At 51.8% G+C, this 23,177-nt stretch overlaps 1 protein-coding gene across 2 annotated transcripts in view; it reads left to right on the forward strand.

The window, feature by feature from the left end:
- Nucleotides 1–2,083: 2,083 nt before the first annotated feature.
- Nucleotides 2,084–23,177, forward strand: part of MYH9 (myosin heavy chain 9) — an 89,166-nt gene continuing 68,072 nt past the window's right edge. The window contains exon 1 of one of the 2 annotated variants that reach the window (XM_079774753.1): nt 2,084–2,282. The gene's annotated coding sequence lies outside the window, so the exon portion shown is untranslated. Of the gene's footprint in view, nt 2,283–8,803; nt 9,782–23,177 lie in introns of those variants that run through there. The other variant, XM_079774754.1, reaches the window with a different exon arrangement.

Here is a 23,177-nt window from a genome sequence, read left to right on the forward strand (position 1 = left end):
ATCAAAGGAAAAATCAATCACAATCATCTACCAAGACATAACCTCTATTTATACTTAAATATAATGCCTTTTAAACCTCATTCTCCACCCCCCTCTCATACACACACACACACACACACACACACACACACACACACACTGCATAAAAATAAAATCCTGCTACAAGAGCATTCTAAGTGTTTTCTTCACTTAATATATTTTAAATCAGTAAATACAAATCTATGTAACATTTTAATGACTTTCAACATTGGATGTATCAAAAATTTTAATTGAGTCATTATATTGTACACTTATTTATAATATTTAATGAATATAAACAATGTTGTGAACAACTTTTAAACCCATATCTGTATACTAGTACTTCTCCAATTTTTTAAAAAAACAGAAGTTCCTACAATCGTATTCTTTTTTAAAAAATTATTGATTGAATTTAGAGATAGGGGAAGGAAGAGAGAGAGAGAAAGGGGGGGGGGGGGGGAGAGAGAAACATCACTTTCTTGTTCCATTTATTTCTGCATTCATTGGTTGATTCTTGTATGTGCCCTGACCAGGGATAAACCCGAAACTTTGATGTATTGGGACAAGGACGTTGTAACCAACTGAGCTATCCGGCCAGGACTCTTTTGCCTTTAGATCATAAACTTTTTCTGAAGTTCATTGGGAAGAATTGCTTAGTTGTGATAGAATGAAAATTACAAAAGGAAAGAATAATGAGAAATTTGCCCTCTTAGATATAAAATGTATTAGAAAGCTACCTTCATTAAAATATTGTGGAACTGGCACAGGAACACACAGGAAGATCAATGGATACAACGCAGAAACAGATCCAAACATACACTGAGTGGCCAGATTATTATGATTTCTGAACGCATAATAATCCGGCCACTCAGTGTGTGTGTGTGTGTGTGTGTGTGTGTGTGTGTGTGTGTGTGTATGTGTGTGTATTAGAGGCCTGGTGCATGAATTTGTGCATGGGTGGGGTCCGGCCAGCCTGGCCAGGGGGAGGGGACATGGTCAGTTGGCCAGCCTGCCTGCTGGTCGAACTCCTGGTCAAGGGGACAATTTGCATATTAGCCTTTTATTACATGAGTGGCCAGATTATTATGCATGCAGAGATCATAATAATCTGGCCACTCAGTGTATAAAAGTTCCATAGGTGATGAAGGTGGTACCTGAAATCAGTGGAGAAAATGGTATGTGGACAATTGGCTGTTACAAAAATTATATTAGATTTCTTCCTCCAAAATCAACATAAATTCTAGATGCATTAAAAGGTAAGTGTAAACATTCTTTTAAATTTTTTTAAAAAAATCTTCTTGTATTGGCCAAGTGCTCTTTGCCTACCTAAAAAACAAACAAACAAAAAAAACCCCAAGAAAATATTTTGCACCGAATACCTAAAAGGGAAGTGTGCGAGTTAACACGTGGAGATACAGAAAGGCTTGGAAGGTCCGGAGCCTGAAAGAAGGAAGGCAAGCGAGCCCAGTCTATGGAGAGGGTTAGGAATGGAACATCGAACTCTGGGCGCCCACCAGGAATCCGGGGCTGAGTCCCTGTACGCTCCCCAGGCCATCATAATTATGTAAAATAGCACTTTTTCCATATATGGTACTTAATATCTGTTCTGCTAGGATGACATGGGACAGGGAAAACTGCTCGCGGGGCGGGGTGTCAGAATCCTGGACCTTCCCAGTCCGCTCCCGCGCGACCTCGCCCCCGCCCAGGCAAGGCACCAACATCCCAGCCCTGAAGTGAAGGCCTCCTCCTCCTGATTGGACTCTCTCTGTGTCAATCTTCCCCTGGAACCTGGCTGTCCGTTGAACCCGCCCTAGTAGGCGGGGCTCCCGCCTAGGAAGCGCGGGGGAAGGTGGAGAGAGGGTAGAGGTTGGAGCGGATGAATCCCCACCCCTCTAGACCCAGAGGCACCGCCCCAATCCATTCCCATAGGCTAACATGTTTGTCCATCAAGATTGGAGCAGGTCGGAGTGGGTGAGACAGTCCGGAGGGCGGGGTCGTCCCTCCAGGCTCCGCCTCCGAGCCGGCGCCGGGCGAGGAATGGGCGGGCGGCTGGAAGGGCGGGGCGGGAAGGCGGCGAGGAGCCGACCGGGTGCGGTGAGGCGCGCAGATCACCGCGGTTCCTGGGCAGGGCACGGAAGCAGAGCCAGGCTGACCTGCTGCAGCTCCCGCCTCGCGCGCTCGCCCCACCCCGCCGTCGCCCGAGCGCTCGAGAAAGCCTTTTCGGGAGAAGCAGCGCCTGTTCCCCGGGGCCGATCCAGGTTCAGGTGAGCGAGCCCCACCAGCCGGTCCCGCCCCGGGCTGGCGGGTGCGGACGGCGGTGACGGGGCGCAGGCGTCTGGCAGGCGGGCCGACGTGTGGTTCTCGGCCCCGGCGCGGCCGGCGGCCGGCGACCGGCGCGGGCGGGTGCGAGCGCTGCGGGCCGGGCTGGCACCGCATCCTTCCCCGAGGGGCAGCGGGACCCCTGCGCGATGCTCGGGAAGGCGCCGCTGGCAGCGCGGTCTCGGGGAGCCGAGGGAGGCGTTCGCGCCCAGCGCTCCCCGGAAACCCTTCATCTCCTCCAACCCCACCCCCGCCCGGCTCGCTCCCGGCGGGGCACCGGGGAGCCTCGACCTCCCCCTGCTGCCGGGGCACGCGCCCCGCCCTCGCCTCGCCCAGCGCCCAAGTTGGGCAAACTTTTTAACCCCTTCCGGGGAGCCGCTGCCCCTGGGACCCAGACGGGCGGTGGGCTCGGGGCTGCGGCTCCTTTGGAAGTTCCTAAGGCCTTTTCCGAAACGGAGGTAACGGGCAGGCGGGGACCGTTTGGCAGCTGTCAGGGCGTCCTCCTGAGTCAGAATCGGACAGCCCCGCCGCAGACATTGCACTCGGCTCGGTTTCCGCCCTCTGCTCCCGACTTCCTCATTTGCGCGGCTGCGAGCGGTCGGGCAGGGGAGGGCGCTGGGAGAGGTGCGGTGGGTGCCCGGAGGAGGAGGACCCGGCGGGCGCCGGGCCGCCAGACAGGAAAGAGTTCCCAGTTCCCCCGCAGCCCCGCACCCTTTGACTTTTGACTTCTCTCCGGGAGGAGGCGGCCCGGGACTGCCCGCAGCCATCGGTGCCTCCCAGGCATGCACCTGATTCCACCGCACCTGGGGCCGCCCCACCCGGGCGGGGCCGGGGGTGGGTGGGTGGGGGAGCTGCGTCCTGTGCCTTTAGGACTGGGCCTGGGCTATTGCCTCGTTCCTGTTTGGGCCAGATCTGGGGTTTTCTACACCCCTACCCCTACTTCCCGTGCAGGGGTCCTCACCCCATCCTGTCCTGGGGCCACGCCCAGAGCAGGACTGCACCCATCTTCCATCCCTCCAAACGGAGGACCCTCCAGGACAGGGTTGCCGGTTGTCTTGAGGTGGTGGCGGCGGCAGGGTGAGTGCCAGGGGTGCTGTCTGCGGCCCCACTCAGCCCCCACCCAGCCCCCACCCAGCAGCCAGGTGTTGGGAGAAAGGTTCCTGGGAAGTCCCAGGTCTTGGAGACAGGCCGCTTCCTCTGCTGGGCAATTGAGAGGCCCAGCCACTTCTCGGGTCACTGCACTCCGGTCTGGGTTTGACAGGATTTCAAAGTAACTGTTGAGTAACTGTGGGAGGGGACGAGAGCCTGAGCGCCTTCCTGCAACACTGTGGCCATTTCCACGGTTTGAGGCCCTCCTGGTAACTCACCTGCTTATTCTTTTTTTTTTTGGTAGGAAGAGGGGCTGCTTTAAGGCTTAGACAATCACTCGACTGATATTAGTTAGTTTATATACAAGGCTGCTGGGGGTGAGGGGCGGGTACATAGATGTGTAATTGAGCAAATATTTAACTGGCTTCTCTGTGCCAGGGACTCTGCCAGGTGGTAAAGGGGGTGTGAGGTTGAGTAAGACCTGGCCCCTGCCCTTGGGCAGTTAGGGGAGAGCTGAGACAAACTGGTAGATGACTCTAATGTGAGGCGAAGATGACAGAGACCCCAGAAAGGCGCTGCGAGTCATGGGGATTCGGAGGAAGGAGCCAGCCCATCCTGGGAGACCCATCGGCCTCTGCTGTTGAGGAGTTCACAGCCCTCCAGGGGAAATAGTGGCCCAGTGACTGAAATACAAAGGCGGCCTGTGATGAGTGTCCCAAGCATGCCACAGACAAAGGACTCGAGGAATTCCAAAAGGGGCCACTTCTGTCTGAGGCCAGGAGGGAAGCGGCCGAGGCCTCCAGGAAGGAGCACACTGCCGGTTTGCAAACAGGGCAGGCACTGGGTGTTGGAAAGTGAGGACTCATTTAGTGGGTAATTGAGGGGTAATTAAAAGCGTCAAGAGATTGCTCAGTGTAATTTGAGAGCCGCTGTGCCCCCCAGATGGCTGTGGGGTGACACCAAAGAGCTCTACTCTTCACACTCAGCAAGTCCTGGCAGTGCCTGCGGGCAGATCCAGGTGCTGGCAGATCCAGGTGCCCAGATTGGCAGGCTCTGCTTGGGGAAGGGCCGCCCTGCTTGTCTGAGGGGCACATGAGGGGAGAAGAAAGAGAGGGTCAGAGCCCTGGCATTCTGTCCTTTTATTTTTAAACTTTTTAACCCAGGGGGCTGGAGATGGGACAACTTCTCTCTTGCAGGATGAAGGATGCATGTTAATCACAGCCTGCCTTTCGCCTGTTCTTGATCCAGGAAAAACAAAAGGATCTGTTAGCTTTTTAAAAGGAAAAAAGCACAGGAAAAATGCAGCATTGTTGTGCAGCCTGGTAGGGTATTGCTAGAGACCAGGCTAGCTGTGCTTTCTTCACTTCCTCTTGTAGCTAATCCTTCAGTAAAGTACTTAAGACAGCCCTTACCAGCTTGACATCTTTATTTCAAAAGGAGAGGAGGGGTTGGCTGTTGTTTTCCTCAGAGGCGGGCCTTGCGCTTCTCTTGGGGGAGAAAGAGAAACTCAAAGCAAAGGAAAGAAAAAAAAAAAAAAGAAATCCAAGCCTTAACAGCTTCCTCCCAAGCATCATGTTCCAGAAATATTTAGAATAACAAAATCTGTGTGTCCTCTTAATTAAACAAACGTCTAATTTGCTGAGCATTAAAGAGCATCTCTGCTGCAGGGGCAGGAAGTGCATTTTCTCTTTGTGCAGCCCCAGAGAGTCACTGCCTCGGCCTTAACCCTTGGTGCACTGAGCCTCTGGGCTCAGGTCCTCCGGTGACTGCGTGGAGCCCTGGCTGCCCCTGGGAAGTGGTGCTCCTGTGACTTACAGAATCCCATTCTTAGAGCTGGGGATGCGGGGTTGTGAGCTTCAGAACAAGGCTCCAGTCCTGACCCTGCCACTACTAGCTTTATGACCTTAGGCAAGGCACCCAACCGTTTGTGGGAATCCTGACAGCTCCCCTACAGGGTGAGATGTGAGAACTGAAAGGATGAAGGTACTGAAAGGGCCCATGTAAGGTACGTAGAGTGGCTACGTAAAATTTTAAGACAATATATAAATGTTCCGTCTTAATTCCCTGGGTTGTCAGGGGAGGAAACAGAAGAGGAGGGGTAGATGGTTTGCCTGGCTCCTGGCTCAGTGCCCTTTCTACTTCCAAACAGGTGTGCTGGTGCCTGTGCGTGTGTGTGCGCAGACTCGTGGCCTCTGAAGCCTAGGTGGTTCTGGGGCCCAGCCGCTGATGGCTGTGGATGCACTTGCTGAGCTTGTGCTGAGCAGCCTCATTTCTGGGCCCTGGCCTGGGTAGAAGGGGCGCAAACTAACTGCAAGTTTTCGTTCTAAAACATGGTTTCCAGTGCTCTGGGACATCGCCAAGGGGTAGCATGGCAAGAGCCTTGAGTGTCTGGAGACCTGGCTTCTAGCTCTAGCTGAAGGGAACATTTGATTTTGGTAGAAAATGCCATTATTGCCTACAAAGACATCACACCAGTTTGTGAGCCCACTAATTATGCACGAGAGGGCGGGGAAAACTGACAAATTCAGTCATTTTAATTTTTCCATTATGCCCCAGTTTCTTAGGTATTCCCCTGCCCTATTGATGGGCATATGAGTTGTAATAACTCCTTTTTTTAAAAATCCTCACCCAAGGATATTTCTCCATTGATTTTCAGAGAGAATGGAAGGGCTGGGGAGAGAGAGAAACATCGATGTGAGAAAGACACATTGATTGGTTGCTTCCTGCATGTGCCCCAACAGGGCCTGAGCCTGCAACCAAGGTACATGCCCTTGACGGGGTTTGAACCCAGGACACTTCAGTCAGCGGGCTGACTCTATTCACTGAGCCAAACTGGCTAGGCACAATTCTCCTTTTTGAAGGTAGTTTGGCGGCTCAAAGCATAGTCCTTCTGTCTGAATTCTAGGAATGCACCCCACAGATCAACTCAAATGTGCAAAAGGAAATGTTGAGGATATTGTTTGCAGCATTGTCATAGACAAAGACAGGAAACAAGCTCACTGTCCATCAGAAAGGGCAAATAAATCATGGCACAGCTGTACAGTGGCAGTGCTCACAGCCCTTTAGAAAACGAGGCCGATCTGTACGTACTGCTGGGTCATGCTCTGCGGGATATGTTGTAAGTGGAAGGAACTAGATGTGAAGTAGTATAGATGGTGGTCCCTTGGTGTGAAACATGCTCTGTCACCTTGGCTCTGTGCCTGAAAGATATCGAGATGCTGGTAATAGTGGTTGCCTCTTGAAAGGGCCCAGGAAGCAAGAATAGGGGCGGGGTGGGGGGGGGAGGGGTGCATTATTTTTCACTAAATGCCTTTTTATGTGTATTGCCCTTAAATCATAAAAGACTTAAAATTTTTCTTATTTTTATTACCTATAAAAATAAGGGGGTCTGCTGGCCAATCTTGCAGGTCTCAGTTTTAAAATGCATTGCTCTAGATTCCAAGTTTCCTATTGAGTGCCTACTGTGTGCAAGGAAGGAGGAAAGGTTTTAAAAATGGACTGACTTGCTCTTGCGGCTGGAACATTTTGGGTACTGTTCTCTTCTCCATGATGTCATATTGTCACCAGAGTAACCCTTGAGAAATGTCTACTCTGATCCACTCCCTCATATTCTGGAAAATGGTAGATGATTGCTTTTCTTTGCTGTATGTGTCTGGAAAGTATTTCAGGATGACCTTTTTCCAAGTTTCCCACAGTCCCCCTGGCTCCAAATTACCCGGAGTCCTTTCCTGGGGAGTCTACCTGACCAGAAGTCTATACCAGGCCTTTATTCTCTTGGGTCCTCTAACCTTAAGGTCATTTCAACCTCTAGTGTGCCCCTTTCCCCTCCATCCCATTGTCCCTCAGACATCTGGCCTGTGGTTCTTACGTATTAACAGTGGAAAGGCCCAAATTCTTGAGAAAATGTGATCAGAAGAGTGTTTTGACTTGGAGGACCCCCATTCCCTTCTTCAGGAAGCCCATCTTCGTCTTGCCTGGTGTGGGTACTGGAGGAGCTGCCAGCTCTGCTCGCTGCTGAGTTAGCTCGTTTCTGTGGCAAAGGCAGTGGAAGACCCCGTCAGGGTCTCTGCCAGGCCTGTGCCCCTGCCAGGCAGCCTCTGGCCTCCGGGAGGAATGGCATGAGTCACCCATGAGTATACGGAATGAGCCTAGGTCTAAAATGGGCTTGCCACCACATGGGCGCGAAGGCTGGATGCTGGCCTGCCAAATCCCCCTGCCCCCACCTGCTCTCGTGCTTTGATGGTACCAAATATTTGGGAAGCAGGAGTGGAGCTGCCCTCTGTGTCTGATGCATGTCTCTTTAAAAAGTAACTTAGGCTGGCTGCTCTGTTGGAATTTCTCAGGCCCCCATTCTGCTGACTAGCTTCTCAGGCCCGAGGTGATTCAGCACCCAGAATGGGACACAGCATCCTGGCCTCTGGGCTGGTGGGCCCAGAAAAGGCTCTTGACTGGCCTTCGGCTGAGGGCAAGGCCTTCTGGGGAGCTTCTCCCGAGCCTGAGCCTCCAGGTCTCACAGTGGGACCTTCTGTAGGCACCTTCTTCTTCAGCTTGGTTGTTACTCCACCAGGAACCTTCCTGCTGAGGCTGGAGGGAGTCTTGCAAGGCCTTCTGGAACTTGCCACTGAAGGGTGTGGCTTCCTGCCTGGGCAGGTTGGGCTGGGCCCCTGGAGAAGTTGAAGGTGGAGCTGATCTTCCCCCACCCTCCGGTCTTTGCTTCCGTGCCTCTCAGGGGTCCTGGTCCTTAGGGCCCTACAGTACTCCCCAGAGGAACAGGGGGCCTCTGAGGAGGTCCCCTCTCACTTCCGTGGACATTTCTTTCCAGTTTGGGAACTAGCGTCTTAGGGTTCTTTTCCTTTCATTTGAACTCTAATGCTTAAGAGAAAAATCAACAGAACAATAAAATCTCCCTATTGAATTTACTGAGAATTAGAGAATGCCCGAGCTGGAAGGGATATTAAGGACAGTGTAATTTTTCTCCCTTAATTCCAGAAGGAGTGGTTTGCCCAAGCTCATCTGTCTGCGAGTTGGTAGAAGAAAGCTTTGGCCCCTGGTTTCACTCCCCCCCAGTGCCTTTCTCTCAAAATTATGTGGCCTCGTTTAAAAGTGTTTTGAACTGTTATCATCCCTTTTATGCGCTGTTTAGCCAAGCAACACATACTTAGCTCCTTTAATCTTTCCTCAAGAGTCTATTCTTCCCCACCCTTAATCTTTTTCGTTTTTTTGGGGGTGGGCACTAGGGTTAAGAAATAGGGTGGGAGGTGTTTCTCGGGTTTCTCTGAACCTCTTCCAGTTGGACAGGCCATTTAGGCTGGAAGTTCCCACAGCTCAAAAATCAATATTTCACATGGGGTCGTGCCAGGCAGCAGGGTGGGCCCTTCTGAGAGACAGTGGCTTTCCAGTGTTCCTCAGCCAGTCCTCATTTCTAGTCATTTTAAGTAATTTAATGTCTTGGGGGATCGATTTGTTGTATTTTCAGCATGAAACCTACAGTAGAGGGACCAAAACAAGGGCTTTGAGGTCAGATGGAACCAGGACTAGACCCCCACCTTGTCTCCTGTTACACTGGAGCCTCAGTTTCCTTATCCGCACCATGGAGATGCCTGCCTTTTCAGGCTTGTTGTAGTTAACATAGAAATATGTGTTCAGTGAAGTGGGGCTTTTCTCTCTCCCCTTCTTCCTCCTTTTTCTCATGTTATCACCAACAGCATCAGATGGAAGAAAAGATACGTTCAGGTTTTAAAGATTTAAAATTTGTCTAACAAGCCTGTCCCTTGACCACAGGGTGTGGTGACGAAGATCACCGAGGAACCTGCCAGAAGATTTCCTGGGCTGGATGCTGAGGTTTCCAGGGCTGCATGCAACCTTTGCATTCTGACCACACAATACAATTCAACGTGTTACGTCTGCGCTGGTTCTGAGCTGGCTCAAGCCGTTTAAAAAAGCTTGTTACAAAGCACCACCTTTATTTAGCGTTGTCTGTGTTCAAAAGCCGCCGCGCTTCCTGTGTTTTGCCTTAAGTCACTGGGCTGGAGAAGGCAGCTTCCTGTCTGATAAACATGAAGTCAGGCATTTGGAACAGTTTGGGTGACTTCATCTAACTGGGCTGGAAGGGGAAGAGGATTTTAGAACCCACTGGACTGTGAAGAAAGACCTGGAGGCCGGAGGCGGGCTCTCTCCCTCTCTGGATCCCAGATTCTTGCCCAGTGCCTGGCTCAGAGTCAGCCCCGGGAGGAGAGGCGCCGAAGTCTCACTGGTACCTTTGCCTGTGAGCCAGGGGACACGGAGGCCCAGGCAGCCTAAGCTTTCGAGTGCCGTTTGGTAGTGATCTCTCCATTTCACAAAATTCGGATGCAAGGTACTTACTTGTCTGGAAACCTCTGGGGCGAGAAAGGTGGTGGCAGGGAGCCGTTTTAAAGGTTTGGTCTATTTTTTAATATTTAAGAGCCAACTATTGGGTATGAGAGTATTGACCTCAAATTTTTTTGCGAAGTCAATAACCGAGGCTCCTTGGGCCCCTGCACTGTGCCATGGCCTGCACTGTGCCAGGCTTGCTGGGGCTTCAGTGGGGCTGGAGGGCAGGGAGCGCCTCCTCGTCCTCAGGAGTCCCCCCCCTCCCCCCCAATCGTGGGTAGGGACACTGGGAGAGAGATTTGCCACATGAGACAGGCCATATTACACTGAGTGGCTGGGAATTTCTGAGCCTTCGAGTGAGCTTCCTGGAGGCTAGAATTGCCTGGAAGGTGGAGGGAGATGGGGATGGTGGTGGGGAAGGAAGAGGCTCTGGTGGAGGGGCACTGGCCTGGGAATCAGGATGTCCGGGGTGAAGTCCTCCCAGCTCTGCTAATAACAGTAATCATAATCATAATAGTTAAATGTCATTGAGCACTGTGCTGGTGCTTTTACATGAATTATCTCATTTCTTGCCTCATTCTCATGAGCTAGGGAAGCATCCCCATTTTGTAGATGAGGAGACTGAGCAGAGATTCAAATATGGGTGCTCTGACTCTAGACCCCAGTGTGACCTTATAGATGCCCTTCACTCCCGGACTTGACAGTGAGGGGATGGGCTGGTCCCTGGGGCCTCCTCCCTCACCAGTGACCGGGAATTAATGAAAGGAGCCGACTTCGGGCCGTGGCAGAATGGGGCCTCCTGTCCTATAGTGCAGTTGGCTACTCAGAGAGAGGTTGCCAGTTCGATAGTGTTGCCTTGGCTACGGACTTCACCTTTAACCTCGACTGGCCATTTTTCAAATGTGTGTGGCTGGTCCGAAGGGAGGGCAGGTGAAAAGACTGCCGCCGGGCAGTGTAAGTCTGGCTGCTGTGCCTGCCTGCTGGTGGCCAGGCCCTGGCGGTCTTTACCAGGGAGCCAGCCAGTCAGCGGGCCTGCCATCATCTTGACCCTTGGGGTCTTCTTGACCTCAGCCCACTTGCATCCAACAGACTGGAATTCCTTCCTTTCTTCATTTGTTCATCTGTCCACCATCATTCAGTAACTGTTCTTCAGAGCTTCTTATGTGCTAGGCCAGTGGTCGGCAAACTCATTAGTCAACAGAGCCAAATATCAACCGTACAACGATTGAAATTTCTTTTGAGAGCCAAATTTTTTAAACTTAAACTTCTTCTAACGCCACTTCTTCAAAATAGACTCGCCCAGGCCGTGGTATTTTGTGGAAGAGCCACACTCAAGGGGCCAAAGGGCCGTATGTGGCTCGCGAGCCGCACTTTGCCGACCACGGTGCTAGGCACTGGGCTGGGTGCTGGGAACGTGGAGGTGAAGGAAGCAGTTTCCAGGAGCTGATGGTGTCCTGCCAGCTCGGGGAGAGAGGCTCAGGAGGGTCTGAGAAGGCTTCCTGGAGGAGGCGGCATCTGAACTGATTGCAAGTTAGGGACGTGGCACAGTGCGTCCAGGGAGCAGGGCTGGGACCTTGTTCAGTTGCTCAGACCCTGGCGGTGCTTTGTTCGGGGTGATTCAGGTTGCCAAGGCCCTCTGAGTCATGGGGCTGGTAAAAGATTTCCTCTCCTGAGGAGCTCTAGGCCCAGTCCTTTCCCCCAGTCTTTACAGAGCTCAGATGGCTCATTAAGGCCTCCTTTCCCCTGGCCGTTTCCTGGGAAATGTGGGAGTGCAGGATTCCACTCCCAGGTCCTTAACCCCTGAGTGGCTGCTGGGAATTCTGCCTGTGTCCTCTGTGTGGTCAGCATGCTGTTTCCAGCTGAAGGACTTGGGGGAGATTTATCATGGAGTGTTGAGAGAGACATAATTGTTTACTGGAATCCGTTCCCTCCTTAGAATTTTAAAAAGGGGGCGTTGTGTATACCTCAAACAGTAATAACAAAGCTGGTGAGAAGATTTGCCCTTACCCCATCCACCGTTTGCATCTTTCTGGGCTTTCTGACCATATTGCCACAATTATTATTTTAATGGAGGAGAAGAAACATTACATTGCCAGAAAGTTTATTGGGTTTTATTGACTGTTTTGGAAATTCATTCATTCAGCAAATAGATCCTGAGCATGTGTTCTAGGGCAGAAACTGCTAGGTGGTTAGGATGTAGATGAATGAGACATTACAGGCCCTGCCCTCAGGGGTCTAGGCCCAGGCAGAAACCCTTTCACTCTGCTGTTGTGGGTTGTGATAAAGGTGAGCCCAGGAGAAAGTGGTAGCTCAGATGCCCAATTTGAGTTGACGGAAAACAGGTAAAACCACTTTGTCATTCGTGGTGAGAAAGCTTAGGAACATTGACCGGGGAGATCTTTCTGGGCTCATTGGAGGCAGATCTTCAACCAGCTGCCCCTCCCTGAGTGGCTCATGTACTGCCCTGGGCCAGGAAAGACGCTGGGAGGAAGTCAGGGGGCATAGGCTCCCAGGCCTCATGTTGACAGGGAGGGGAAATAGCCCCTGGCCCTACTGAGAGGGCCCCCTCAGTGCCCATGGGCAAGCGGCACCTGAGGGTGGGGCAGCAGGGGCTGAGGTGGGGTGGGGTGGTCTCCAGAATGTCTGAAAGCTACTGACAGGCCACTTAGGCTGGGCTGTGGCTCCTACCCCCTGGATTGTAGCAACAAGTTGCAACAGTTTAGTTTTGTTGCAAAGAGGAAGTTGCAGAATCCCAGTGGCTGCCTTTGAACAGATAGATAGATGTTAACAATAGTAAGGGAGTTACTTGGGTGGGCTGAGGGGAGAGGATGGGTCGTCAGGGTCTAGAAACTGGAATGCAATGTCTTTGCTCTGGAATTTTCTTTCCTTCCAGATAGATGGCTTCCTTTCCTTTTGCCAGCCCCCCATTGTCCCTGTTTCCCCAGCTCCAGCTCCTGACTCCAGGGAGCCTGACCAGTACTCCACTGTGTTCCTGGAGAGCAGGAGCGAAGTCACTTCTTCTGAAAGGAGCCACAGGCTTATTGTCACCCACCCCCCACCCACCCGCCTAGGGAATGAGAGGGCCGGGGTGGCCCCAGACATGGTCACGGGGACACTTCCACAGCCTTGTGTGTGTTTCAGGTTTGTCACCCTCTGAGTTCCCTGTCCAGCCTGCAGTGGGATTTGGCTCAGGACCAGGCCGCTCGGGTTTGAGGTTTGACTAGGAGAGCTCTGTTCCTCAATGCCCCCTTCAGCACACACTCATAAAACCCCAAACAAACCCTACACCGTAACCTAACTTTATTTTTACATATTGACTTAGAGTTAGCAATAAGACGAAACCTAAGCTAGGGGTTTCGGCACTTGGTAGACTTCCCTGGTGGTAGAGGCGAGGTCCTTTGTGTATCTTCTTTCTTTATTTCCTGTCACCTTGTTTACACTATTACTTGGTGCTGATTATAGGCTAGAGATTATCTTTGAGTTTATACTGTTTTTAATTATTGACCAGCTGTAATATTGGAGGAGGCGAGGTGGGTGCAAGGAACAGAGAATTAGATAAAGCAGAAGGAGGCTTCGGGGTGTGGGAAGGGAGTGGGTGACTTGAGAAGCAGCAGCTGGGTTTGAATCCCATTTTCACTTGGTTTAGTAGTCGATTAAATATGCCTCAGATGCTGGGGATAGGCGCCTGAATAAAACCACCAAACTCTCTGTAGTTCACATTCTGTCAGCCAGACAAGCAAACTCACCATGACAGGTCAGGGTGGTGGTAGGCGCTGACGAGAACAGGTGAGGGCATAGCACAAAGTACCACAGACGGGATGACGTAAACAGCAGACATTTATTCTCACAGTCTGGAGGCTAGACGTCCAAGCCCATGGTGCTGGCAGGGCTGGTTTCCTCTGAGGCCTCCCTCCTTGGCTTGCAGATGGCTACACTCTTGCTGCCTCTTCACATGGTCTTCCCTTTGTGCATGAGCATCCAAGCTGTCCCCCAAGTGTCCAGATTTCCTCTTCTTATAAGGACAGTAGGCGGATTGGATTAGGGTCCACCCTAATGGTTCATTTTAACTTAATTGCCTCTTTTTAAAAACCCTATCTCCAAATACCATCACATTTTGAGATCCTGGGAGTTAAAGCATCAACATACGAATTTTTTTGAGGGGTGGGGGACACAATTTACACCACAACAGGGAAGAAGAGCGTGAAGGGGGTGTCAGTGAAGGCCTCTCTAATTCAAGAACATTTTCTTTAGTACCTGAGGTATGAGGGCTGAGCCCTCCAGGACTTGTCTACTTTACTCATTTATTTAACTGCTTTGAGTCCCAGTTTTCTCATCTGTAAAATCCTATCTAATAAAGAGGGAATATGCTAATTGACCCTCACATCACCACAAATGGCAGCGCCCACAGCCAATAAGGAGGGAATATGCTAATTGACTGCCATGCCCTCAAAGATGGTGGTGCCCACAGCCACAAGATGGCAGCACCCAGTCCCCTCAGCCCCCTAACCACCCAGGGCCAGTCCGAGGCATAGGCAAGCCTCGGATAGCAGCTGCCCAACTGCCCAGGGCCGCCCAAGGCTCAGGTCACCAGGGCCGGCCGAGGCTTGAGCTGCTGGCAGTGGCAGCAGCAGAGGTGTGATGGGGTGTCGCCTTCCCCTGATCACTGGGTCGCCTCCTGCTCTTGAGGGCTCCTGGACTGTGAGAGGGGGCAGGCCGGGCTGAGGGACCCCCCCCCCCCACCCTCCAGTGCATGAATTTTCATGCACCGGGCCTCTAGTATGGTTAATAAAACCCAATAAATGTCAGTTTCTTTCTGCCCCCCACTTGCACCTTTTCCTCCTGCCCCTTTCCTCCTCTCTACTCCCCAGTTCCACTTCTGATTAGGGTGCTTTAGTACTGGGCCCACAGGAAGGACCGGGACCGCTTCTCCCTCCCCCTCCCCCTGCCCCTGCTGTTCCCAGCCCCCAGGGGGCTCTCTCACAGGGGTGATGGCATCCCCACCCAGTTCTTTCAACCACGTGTTCTTGGAGGTGGCTCTCCCCTCTGAGGAGCCACAAACACTGCTTTTACATGAGCAAGGAGTGATGCTTGGAGCAAACTGGTACAGGACTATAAACATAAAATACCAGTTGCAGGCCACAGTGTGGGAGGGCGGCCAGGGAAAGAGCTCCCTGTACAGGTGACGAGGTCTTACACCTCCCTGTGCCACTCGCTTCTCTCATTAGAGGTGTTGTCCCTCAGACCTTTGTGCATGCCTGGCCCGAGGTGGGCACTCACTGTGTGCTTGAGAAATGGGTGAATGTATTCATACCTGAGTGTGGGTCACACAGATCCTGGTTCAACATCAGCGCTGTCCCTTAGCCCGGTGTGACTTTGAGTACAAGGCTGTATTCCTGAGGCTTAGCCACCATGATGAGTATGTCTAGTACTATGTACATGGGCAGGGGCTCTGGAGTCAGACCCTCTGACCTAATCCTGGTTCGCCCACTTGCCAGCTCTGATGTTGGTTAAGCCAGGCATCCTTTCCGTGCCTGTTTTCTTTGTCTGTGGAATGAGGAAAATATGAAAATAAAGTTTAGCTTTATTGTTTATATGTTTTATTTGTACATAACTTGTCCAGCATAGTGCCAGGGTATCTATAAATATATCAGTTTTTTAAAAAACCTGTTAAATCTATTTCTATCACTATGAAGCTTGAAGTCAAACGAAAGTCTCCCAGTCCCATGAGAATGGCGGTATTAATGTTCCCATTTTATAGCTGGGAAAAATTGAGGCTCAGAGAACCTAAGTGCCTTAGCCCTAGGTAGCAAGTGAGAGATCTCAGATCCTCTCCTCGGTCCTCAGGTTTTCAGGCCCGTTGTTTCCCATACCCGTCTCTCATCCCACTTACCCCATCGCATGGATAATGGCTGTGAAGTTGGGGGCTGCAGACTGCACGCTCTTGTACACAACATTGAAGCAGTGGTTGTTAGGACCCAGTGCCTCCCTGGCTTATGGTATCAGGTGTAGAAGACAGCCCTCCCTGTTCCAGCCTACACAAGTCAGTGTTTAGCAGGTGGGAGTGGGCGGCCTGGTGTGTGAAATCTGTCAGCCTGGTCCCTGCAGCGGACTTGAGCTTTTCCCCCTCAGCTTCCTAGCCCACCAGCACGCTGTTCTCAGCCTGCCTCCTGCCCAGAGCCAGCCTGCCGCCCACCAACTGATTCCTGCATTTGCCAGCGTGAGGAGGAGGTGGCTGGGTCGCTCCAAGAGCTCATGAAAAATGCCTCCTTATGGGATTAATTACTCGATGCTGAGCACTGGAATTCGCAGGGCTCCCTCCGCACTCTGGCTTCTCACCTCCAATCGTTTCCACTCCTTCCTCCAAACCTACCTGAGTTCTGCACACTTTCTGGCCAGCATGTGAAACCTCATGTCAGAGAGGAAAGAATGGACAGTGTCCCTTGAGGCTGAGGCTGAAGACCCGGCAGGTCCCCTCCCTGCCACTTACTAGTCGCCTGCCTGGAGTCTTGCTCTATTCTCAGAGTGAGGACACGGGGCCCGGGGCACTTCCAGGTTGTAAAGCCCCTTGTGTACAGACCTTCATAGTACGACACACCTTGGCAGGCGTATTATAGAGAGGCTTTCTTTTCCTGTAAGTAAACAAGTCCCTGCTTTAATTATCCTTAGGTTGAAATAGTGGACTCCCCTCTCCCTTCCCCTCCCCCTTCTGGCTTTCAGACAAGAATCTGAAGAATGTGATACTCCTGGACCTGAGCAAAGATCAGGCTCTGGGCAGGATTCAAAGCACTTCGGGCCTTACCAGGCAGCCTTTGTAGTTCCTGGATCTGGGACATTCCATATTAGTTGTGGTCAGGAGTCACTGATGACTAGGGGCTCATTAAATTCCTGACTCACCCAGGCCAGGTAGCTCAGTTGGTTAGAGCATTGTTCCGATGTGCCCAGGTTGCCGGTTTGATACCTGGTCAGGGCACCTACAAGAATCAACCAATGAGGGCATAAATCACGGAATAACAAATCAATGTCTCTCTCTAAAAATCATTTTTAAAAATTAAAAAAAAATTCTTGGCTCTTCAGTGGGATCCACAGGGGACAGTGGGGAGAGGTCAGGAAGATAAACACTCCCCACCCCAATACTCTTACCTTTTTTTTTGTTTTTAATCCTCACCAAGGATATTTTCCCATTGATTTTCAGAGAGAGAGGGAAAGAGAAATATGATGTGAGAGAAACACATCGATTGGTTGCCTCCTGCACGTACCCTGACCAGGGCCCGGGCTGGGGAGGAGCCTGCAACCGAGATACATGCCCTTTGACCGGACTTGAACCTGGGATCCTTCGGTCCGCAGGCTGACTGACGCTCTATCCACTGAGCCAAACCAGCTAGGGCCAATACTCCTATCTTAGAGAAATCAGGTTGAAAGGAGTTTTGCAGGGCAAACACGGTTGCCGAGGGGCTTGGTATCAGCCAGGAGGACCGCTTCTACTGCTTTAGTTTGGGTGACAAGAAAACTGGGGGTCACCTGAGGTTCCTTCCCCTTCCTGATTGGTGGCTGACGGCTGTTGACCTGTCCTGGCTGGTCCTCCTTGCTGGATGCACTGTGTTTGCAGCTTCCCTGCATCTGCTCCGAGGCTGTGGGCCAAGTGCACAGACCTTGGAGCCTGATGAGACCTCAGGTATAGACTCCAACAGCCAGCAAGTCACTTAAACATTCTGCGCTTCAACTTCTTCATCTGCAAAACAGGATAGTAATAGAACCTATGTCACAGGGCTGCTGTGTGGGTTAGGGCGATCTCGGGTGAAAAGCACTCAGAACTAAGTATGAGCGGTTGTCAGCATGGTCCTGCGACGTGGGCTTGGTGATTCCCATTTTCCAGATGAAGAGAGAGAGGTTCAGAACGTTTAAATAACACACCCAGATTCCCTCAACCAGTGGGTGGACAGCACAGCACTCACATCCACGTCTGCCTGATCTCTCGCATCCTCTGAGGTGTGTGCATGTGTGGACATGTCCATGTGCACATGTCCTTGTGTGTGCACATTCTGGGGAGTGGGGGAGGGTCCTGCCCAGGACAGGATGGTGTTGCCTGAATCCGGCAGCTCCTTGGGCAGGGGCTGCTGCCACTCGCTTCTCTCACCTGCAGCTCCAGCCTTGGCCCCTTTGGAACCAGACTATGGTTCTGGCAAAGGAGCGGTTCTTGGTGGGTGGTCAAATAAGCAGCGGCCAGGTTCCTGGTGAAGGATGTGTGAGGTCATCCCTGTGGCCAGGCTACCCACCTGCTCAAGGGCGGCGGGGTCGGCCGGCTTTTTCAGGCCAGGGTGCTACCACAGCCTGCTCTAGGGAACTGCCATGTAACTTTTGTATGCAGTGTGAAGTAAGTGGGTTTTATTTTCACTCAATGGCTTGTATTGGGGTCATTCTCCCCAGGGAGGCTGACGGCTCTGGAATGCTGCTTGTCCACCCTGGCTTCTCTGGAGCGTTGGCTGTGCCCTGGCTGCAGCCTGTATGCCCAGGCCTGGCACCGGGAGAGGTCCAAGGAAGGGGAGATGGCTCGTCGTCCAGTTTGGGATTTTTTTGTTCCCGCAGTCCAGGGTGATCCAGAGCTGCCCTGGGGAAGTGACCTCCGCTTCCCACGCAGTCACTGCTGGTTGTCCGGCAGTCACTGCTGGTTGTCCGGACGGCAGCTCTGCTCTCAGACCTCTTTTGTGAGATTCTGCTTAACCCTCTGGAGGAAATGAAGGAAGAGGATCCTCTCGTCTTTGTTCACATTGCCTTGGTGGAGAGGAGGACACTCCAGTGCCCCTTTGCCTTTGAGCTCGTAAACAGGGGCTCCTAAAAGTCCTTGGGCTGAACTTGAGGGTCTCTGTGAGCCCCTAAGATGATATGCCAAGGGGTCACAGCCCTCAAAGGAGTCCTTGGTGGCTGAAAGCGTTAGGAATCACTGATCAGAGAGATGGGAACTTTGGGTTTCCTGTTTATAAAGCAAGTGTGTGTGTGTGTGTGTGTGTGTGTGTGTGTGTGTGTGTAAACAGATCAGCATGCTATTATTGGCATGAGGGCTTGTTCATTACAGGTAGCTTATGCTGACCAGGCAGATAAAAATGTGGGAGCACCTTCCACATCTCATCTCTGTACAGTGGCCTACTTCTCCCATCTGATCTTTTTTTTTAATTTTAAATATATTTTTATTGATTTCAGAGAGGAAGGGAGAGGGAGAGAGATGGAAACATCAATGATGAGAAAGAGTCATTGATCAGCTGCTTTCTGTCCGCCCCTACTGGGGATGGAGCCTGCAACCCGGGCATGTGCCCTTGACCGGAATTGAACCTGGGACCTTTCAGTCTGCAGGCTGATGCTCTATCCACTGAGCCAAACCAGCTAGGGCCCACCTGATCTTTTTTTAAAATTGAGTTTATTGGGGTGACATTGGCTAATAAAATTATAGGTTTCAGGTATACAGTTCTACAACACATCTTCTGTTTATTGTATTGTGTTTACCATCCCAAGTCAAGTCTCCTTCCATCAGCATTTTCCCTCCTCTTTACCCTGTTCTACCTCTCCCACCCCCCTTCCCTCTGGCAAGCACCATACTGTTGTCTGTGTCCACGAGTCTTTTTGTTTCTTTGCTTAATCCCGTCACCTGTCTCACCCAGCACCCACCATCTGATCTTTCTATAGCACTTCTGGGTGTCTCTTCGGCACGGGCCTGGGCCTGGCGCTTTGAGTGGCGATGTTTTGGCTGGAGATTTGACCTGTTGTTATTCTGGATACTGAGGAAACGGGGGTCTTTCTTTCGGTCCTTGTGATCATTCACCTGCACTCCAGGTGCTCAAAGGATGTTTCCTCAGCCATATCCGGGCAGGTGGCTTCACACATTCCTCCCACCCCCCAGCCTCTGCGTCTCTTTTTTTAAGGGGGAGGGTGGGGAGCAGGGGAAGGGGGAGCGGTAAGGATACCTGCCATGGCTTCTTAGAGGTGGTCCTGATCAAATGATGGGTGCAGTGGGAGAGGAACATGCTCCCCACAAAGCCTCACTTTGGCTTTGGACTTGAGCTTGTGCTTGGGCTAATCCCCTGTGTGATCTTGGGGGCGTCGCTGGACCAGTCTGAGCCTCATCTACCCAGTCTCATGGGTGGGTTGTGAAATTTAGTGGGTGGCAACCAGCATTTTTAGAAATGGAATAAAATAGATTCAAATGGAAAATACCAGCGTGCATAGGATGTATTCATAGGTTTTATTTTGTTTGACATGCTTGTGTATAATTGTGATAAAACGTTCTTACTTTTTAATTTTTATTTTTTTACTGGAGGCTTGAGATAGAAAAGAAAATGTTGGTACCCCCAGGATGAGATGCTCTGGGAGGGTTTCTTTCAGCCCCAACTTGGTGTGGGTCCCACCTACAGGTCTGAGCTGCTGGGTCTCCTCCCGCCACTCCAGCTGAGCCTGTAAATGGAGCCCCTTGCAAATCACAGTCTTTAAAGATCTTTACGAAATTCTGGGAAATGAGCTGCATTCCTGGGGTGGAATAAATCATGTTGAGTTAGGCTAGGCAGGATGTGACTGCAAACCCCTGAAGTGGGCTGTGTGAGGGCAGCGCCTGTGACTGACTCATTATGAGCTCAGTGGCGACACAGACTTCTTGAGAGAAGAGGCAAAGATTGGGGGGGAGGGGAGCTGGCTCCCCGGGGCGCCACCAAGTACCACTCCTCAGATAGCTCATTCTGATCCTCACAATAGTCCTGTGAGTGGAGCAGTGCTCTGACCACATTGCAGAGACGGGGCTGGCACTCTGTGCTGTGCAACTCACAGCTGTCCTCGGGGGTGGCTGTTAGCACCTCCATTTTACAAATGGAGAAACCGAGGCCTGGGGCCACGTCACCCCGGCGAAGTTTGTTCTGTTAGTTCAGTGATGCGCCTGGAATTCCACAGCCAGCCAGGCTGCCTCCTGAGTCTGGTTCTTTCTAAGATGCCGTCTGTAAAGGTCACGAATAAGCTTATCACCATGTGGAAGGTCTCTCTCCTCTCAGTGATGAAGCTCATTAGTGGAGTGACTTGAATGACCCGCTCCATCAATTCAGGAACATTGTTCTTGACCCTTGGCCCGTCGCATGTCTCTCAGAAACAAAATAAAGATCAGCGGACATCAGATGTAGCAGGAAGGAGGGAGGGTGAGAAGAATAGGACAGCGATGCGGTCCTGGGAGCCTTTGCTGCTCTGCCTGCTAAGGGGGGAATGAACCACACGAGAGTCACTTATGTTTGGGAAACAAGGTGTGGGATTATTGGGCTTAGCATTAGGCACTTTAAGAATGGGTGGCAGAGAGTCTGTAGAGTTCGGACTTTTTGGGAGACTCTATTGCTTCAGTACCTGCATGTTGGACAGGGAGGACCCAGCGGTGACTGGGACACATGGTGGCCGTAGAGCTCTCAGCCCAGCCAGATTAGAGTTAGGATGGCTATTGGTGCAAGTGGCTACCCTGTTCTCTCTGTTATTTTAGTATTACTTACACATCACTTAGAAGAGCACGCTGCTGAAGGCCTGGTGGGTTCTGGGCTGAGGAGTTTTCAGAAGTTGTCTTTCGTTCCTGATGTTGCCTCGGGTTTCTCAGCCTCATGATGTGGATGCAGGAAGTCGGTGCTTTCCCATGAGACAGCGACCGTATAGTTAAATCTCTGCAGTGAGGTTATTTTTTTTTTTCCGTTGGATTTCAGCAAGCTGCTCATTTGCTTGAGGAAAGGAAAACCGTGCTCTCAGCAGGACCAGAGGGAAGGAATTACTTCGCTGCAGAACCTGAATGGTTCACATTGCCCCGTGCGCGGGAGGGAAGCTCGAGCAAGCTCGGGAGATGCTATCTGCCGGACAGCAGGCTCGGTGTGTTCAGTGAACATTCCTGAGGGGCAGGCAGCCAACCAGTTGTCAGCCTTGTCAAACTGGGGGCCAGTCTGAGGGCAGAATCTGCGCTGTTCAGGAGGGGATATCTCCCCTGAAATTACTTGCTTGTCTTTGCAGTTTCTCCTGGACTGCTGAGTGCAAGGTAGGTGAGGCCTCAGGTATGACCTCACTGTCCAGATATGGACTACTTTACAAGTAAGGTCAAGGGCCCAGAGCAGATGACTTTCCTGCAGATCCACAGATCCAGCCGGTGGCCCGTCCTCTTCCCATTTAGTGAGAGCCGCTTAACCTGTCGCTCATGTACCTGCCCGCCTCTCTCCTTCTCTCCCTCTCTCCTTCGACAGTAGACATGAGGGGTGAGGAGGGGTTGCCTTTGGAACGATGAACTCTTGGACAGCCAGGTTCCCAGATGACACAATGTGAGTGTAAACCCAGCACTTGGAGCAGCTCACTTCACTTCAGCCAGTACTGATTGAGGACCCCCTCTATGCAGTACCCTGGGCTCAGTCAGCACCTGAGTAGGGAGCAGGCGACAGACAGTCCCTGCCTTCAAGGAGTTCTAGGGATGACGGTGGGACAGGCAGAGAAGCAGTGGCTCTGGTAGAAGGCAGATTGCACTGTAGACTGCGGGGTGGGGAGGTGGGGGGGTCGGGGGGACAGAGGTGAATAATATAGTAGGGTGTTAGGAAAGGCTGCCTGGGCCATCTGGGAGCAGAGACATCCTCCAGGAGCCATGGCCGGAATGGAGGGTGTCTGGAGGAGACAAGAGAGGGGGGCTGGAAAGATTGTTGGGTTTTGAAGGCCACGGGCTATCATTCTGAATGGGGCTGCCTTCAAGCTCTAACTGCTTTGTGCCCTGATTGATTGGTCAAGTGATTCGTTTATGAAGAAATAGTTTCTGTGCCCAAAGCCATGTATCTGTGGCCCTGAGGACGGGGTGGTATCTTAGTGGAGGAGACTCAGCTGGGCACTTCGGTCTGCGTGACACCTGATGCACGAGATCAATGCGGGAGAGTTCCTGACCCTGAGCCAGGCCGTTTGGAGTAGTAGCTCAGACGGTGAAATCTGTGCCGCATTTGCCCCTCTTGTGGTGTTTGACCACTTTCCCCCTAGCCTCCTCATAGAGCTCTTTCCTCCTGTCTTGGATAAAAAAGCCCCTCCTGGCTAATCCATGCTACTTTCCAACTGCTGGCCTTGCCCCATTAAATTGAGGTCAGGGAGGGTGATCTTTTTAAAATACAAATCCAATGATGTCACCCTCCCTACCTCCCACCTCCTGAGGTGGCCTCTCCTTATCCCTAGAATAAAATCTACATTCCTCCGCATGGCTGATAAGATCCTGGGTAAGCTGCTGTGTCTATCCCCTCCAGCCTCATCTTCAGGTGCCCACCCCCCCGCCCCGCCCGCCACCCAACCCCCCATTCTTTACACATATAGGGGGAGGGGAATCTATGCACAAAATTCTGGTGTCATTTTTGATGCTCCGGGGCTCTGGGTTCGTTGGGTGCAGG

The sequence above is a fragment of the Cnephaeus nilssonii genome, assembly GCF_951640355.1.
Source record: "Cnephaeus nilssonii genome assembly, chromosome: 6".
NCBI lineage: Eukaryota > Metazoa > Chordata > Mammalia > Chiroptera > Vespertilionidae > Cnephaeus > Cnephaeus nilssonii.